The sequence below is a fragment of the Mastomys coucha genome, unplaced genomic scaffold (genome assembly GCF_008632895.1).
Source record: "Mastomys coucha isolate ucsf_1 unplaced genomic scaffold, UCSF_Mcou_1 pScaffold22, whole genome shotgun sequence".
Taxonomy (NCBI): Eukaryota; Metazoa; Chordata; class Mammalia; order Rodentia; family Muridae; genus Mastomys; species Mastomys coucha.
The window spans coordinates 209558817-209562850 of record NW_022196905.1 but is presented as its reverse complement, the minus strand read 5'-3'; the positions used below and the strand labels follow the sequence as shown (position 1 = coordinate 209562850).

At 50.8% G+C, this 4034-nt stretch overlaps 1 long non-coding RNA gene across 2 annotated transcripts in view; it reads left to right on the top strand.

Annotated features, from left to right (window-relative positions):
- Positions 1-3785, top strand: part of LOC116069483 — a 10511-nt gene extending 6726 nt beyond the window's left edge. For both annotated transcript variants that reach the window (XR_004110023.1, XR_004110022.1), the window contains exon 3: positions 3399-3785. This is a non-coding gene — a long non-coding RNA (uncharacterized LOC116069483). The remainder of the gene's footprint in view (positions 1-3398) is intronic.
- The last annotated feature ends 249 nt before the right edge of the window (positions 3786-4034 follow it).

The window sequence follows — 4034 nt, the reverse complement described above, 5'->3', positions numbered from 1 at the left end:
AAAAAAAAAAAAAAAGAAAAAGAAAAGAAAGAAAGAAAGAAAAAGAAAGAACAAGATATCTTAAACCACAAAACAGAAGCAAACGTCAAGACCATAAATGATCCTGGCGGCTTGCTGGTCCTCACCTCGGGTCACAGACCTACGTGGGGACAGCCCCTCTGTTAAACTCTCTCAACCTGGCTTCCAGATTCAATAGCAGCCCTCAATGAACTCCTAACAGATCATGGGGAAAGCTCCATTGAGAATTTCCCACGCACGTTTCCCAAACGGTATTCACAAAACTGAAAGCTGCTGTCCAACACACATTCCAGCTTAGAGGGCTGTGAACAACGGGGCGGGGCTTCCTTCTGAATTAAGCCTGGAGCTTCTGCTGCTTTATAGGGATCCGCTTTGGGGTCAGAGGTCACAGCAGTTCATAAAGCGGCAGTATTCAGGGACCTGACCTGAGAACTCAGAAACACCTGGACAACTCTACCCGGTGACCCAGCAAACCCCACTAGAGCTGGCCACACTGTGTCTAATCCAGCCTCTACCAAGCTTCACAAAAGAACTAGGAAATTAACCTGTAGGGTTGAATCGACAATCATTCAGGGTGGGGAAGAAGCTCAGGGATGCTCTGGCCTTGAAATATCAGGCAGCCACGAGTGTGAAGACTGACCAGCCAGTCCCTAGATTGATTGTTTTTGAGGCAGTGTGTGCAGCCCCAACTGACCTGGTTATTTTTATGTAGCCCAGGCTGCCCCATTACTCATAGAGACCATCCTGCCTCTGCCTCTCAAATGCTAGGACTAAAGGCACGTGCAACTATACCCAGGCTTCCAATTCTAATTTAATTTTTAAATTAGAGACTTTAAGACTTTAAAGAAAATTGAACTCCGTTGATTGGAACTCATAGAATATCAAACAAAGGTCTCATGGGACCATAGAGAAATTCCCCTCGGGACTGAGCTCGGGCTGTGGACAGATGGAACTCCTAGGACTGAAGGCAAGAAACAGAACAGATGTGCAACTCAGCTGGCAAGAGCCCCAGTAGGTGGTCAAGAAGGCAAGTGGTCCAGGCCTGGGAACCCCGTGCTCTAACCTAGTAGGCTTTGGGAAGCCAGAAAAGCCTAGAAGGATGTAGGCTCCCTGTTTCCAGATGCGCACCTGTGGGGAGACCTGAGTGGAAGGGGGAGGGGCCTGACAGTAAAGCAGAGAGCAGTGTGCATCCCTCACACCATGACAAGGGTCGATGGGAGGCTAGCTTCAAGCTTTAAAGGGGAGGGGACACATCTATTAAGAACGTGTCAAGTTTCTTGGTTTCTACTTATCCCAAGGACAGAGTCCGCTTTGTCCAGGGGGAATGCAGGCTGTGGGCCCGATGCTGGTTCCTTCAACCTGATCCCCTGCCAGTGATGCCCAGCCTGGAACATGTCCAAACCTGCTTCCCATGCATACATGAGTGTAGTCCTGGTGTCACAGCGGGGTTCCTGATGCAAATGTTGGGTCCTGGCACCATCTAGTCTATGCCACTTGGTAATCACAGGCTGGCCACTTTGCCTGTGGGCATTCGCTGACACTGTCCTTTCAGTGACACAGGCTGACAGATTGACTGTGGGACAGGGATTAACAAGGGACAGTAATGACTGACTACCAGTGGGATGGACCTGTGTGGGCCTGACCCCCGCTGCTTCTCTGCTGGCGACGTCAATGACTTTATCCACCATGGACTATATTTCTGGTCAGCCTGGCTTACCAGGCCTGCCTCTCAAGGCCAGAATACTGAGTGCTTCATCTACACTGGCAGTTTCACCAAAGAGGGGGAGCAACTTGTGGGGTGCCCCTGGGAATCCAAAAGGAACCTTGGAGCTAGTGGCCTTTGAGTGTGAGACCTGTCTTGACAGGAATAAGGGGATTTTTGGCAGAAAGGCTCAGTGTCTCCTGTTTTTCCGTACCCCCAAAATATCCTGCAAGGAAATGGCCAAGCCTCCATGGGGGGCCTGAGGCTCCTGCTTGAGACCTTGCTGGTGACTGCGGTGAGACCTGCGCATTGCTCCACTTGTCTCTTTCACTACAGCATTCAGACACCCCCAGCATTCCTCAAGGCTCCCCCCCCAAAGGAGAGAGCCCTTAACACAGATGGCTCATCTGACCACCACATTTAGGTAGGTGCCATGGGGGCATTCTGCTCAAAACCAAACAATGAGCAGTCCTGTGGGAGCCAGTCTGGTTCTGACTGCCGACATCAACACCCTGCAGTCTAGATAGAAACCATCTCACCTCTTACAGCCAGCACTGGGCGGTCTGTGGAGTGTACTGAGACGATGCCATGGCTACCGGGATGACATTAGCATCAGATAGGATTCTAGCTGAAAAAAGATGGAGTCTGTGTCATGCTGGCAGGACAGTGCACACACCACACACAGCACGGCTCTAGGCAGAACTGTTTCCAGGGCCCCAGGGTCTCAGAGCACCGCTGCTGATGAAGTAGCACTGGGGTGCATGGCCCATGCAGCTGAATGGAAGAATGGCCCACTTGGCAAGGAGGAATCCCTCCCCCACACTCAGTCATAGCTTGAGCCCTGACTCAGCTTACCTGTTAGTGGACCAGTCTAGAGTCTTCCAGAAGCAGCAAAGACTGTGAATGAGGTGCAAGGAGTCTAGTCTCCATCAGGTTAGGACCGATGTGTGTAGGCCTAGCTGGCCTGATCTTCCTCAAGTTCTTCCTCTGCAATCCTGACTCAGTGGCCACTGTCTCATGGACCCTTCTCATCTTCCTTTTGTGCCCACTCCAGCCAGTAAGAAGTCTAGCCATGACCCTGGGCTAGCTCACCAGTTCCCTGTCACTATGAACACTTGTGCTCAGAAACCCAAAACCATCTCAGCTGGGTGATCTGTGACCCTTCCCTTTTTTTAATTTAAATTATTTTAATGTGTGTGTGTGTGTGTGTGTGTGTGTGTGAGAGTGTGTATGACTTCCCTGTGTGTACATGTACACCATGCACCATGTGTGTGCCTGGTGCCCGTGGAGGGTAGAAGGCATCGGATTGCCTGGAATTGGATTACAAACAGCTGAGCCACCATGTGGGTGCTGGGGAGTGAACCGTCTATGGAAGGGAATCTCTGTGGAAAATTAGCCTGTGCTCAAAACCACTAAGGCGCCTTTAGTGCCAGCACTCAGGAGGCAGAGGCAGGGGGATCTCTGAATTAGCAGCCAGCCTGGTCTACAGAACAAGTTCCAGGACAGCCAGGGCTACACAGAGAAACCCTGTCTCGAAAAAAAAACCAAAATGCTAAGCTGTCTCTTCACCACCCCCATCTTGGAGAGAGATGGACAGATACATGGACGGGTGTGTGGGAGTAGGCAGGGGCCCTGCTTGCCCGAGATGCTCAACATGTGTGGCTTTCTATTCTTGTAGGTTGTCTTTAAAGCTGGACACATCCTGCAGGAGGCTGCTGCAAAGTTCTGCTCAGGGAGCTTCTACTCACCGGGAGCCCAACCTGTCCCTGCAGCCTGACTGAGGCCAGGGAACTCCGGCACTCTTACCTCTTCTCCTGGCCTTGGCACACCTGGCTGAGTGATAAGAAGCTTCCAGGGAGCAAGGGAAAGCCAGTCTAGCCAGGTCCTGAGATCAGCTAGGAACCTCACATCCTGGGAACAGAAATAGCCTTAGAATTCGGTGGTAACACCAATAGTCTAAAAATCACAGCACCTGGGCGGCAGAGCCAAGTGGATTGAAACCAGCCTGTTCTACAGAGTGAGTTCAAGGCCAGCCTGGGCTAAAAAAAACCAAAACAAAACAAAAAAAAAAAAAAACTGGGCAGTGGTGGCGCACGCCTTTAGAGTCCCAGCACTTGGGAAGCAGAGGCAGATGGATTTCTGAGTTTGAGGCCAGCCTGGTCTACAGAGTGAGTTCCAGGACAGCCAGAGCTACACAGAGAAACCCTGTCTTGAAAAAACAACAACAACAAAAAACCCTTTCTAGGAAAAAAACAAATCAGAGCATAAAGAAAGGGGCTCAGGAAGGGAACTTCCTAGGGTCCACAATACTGGA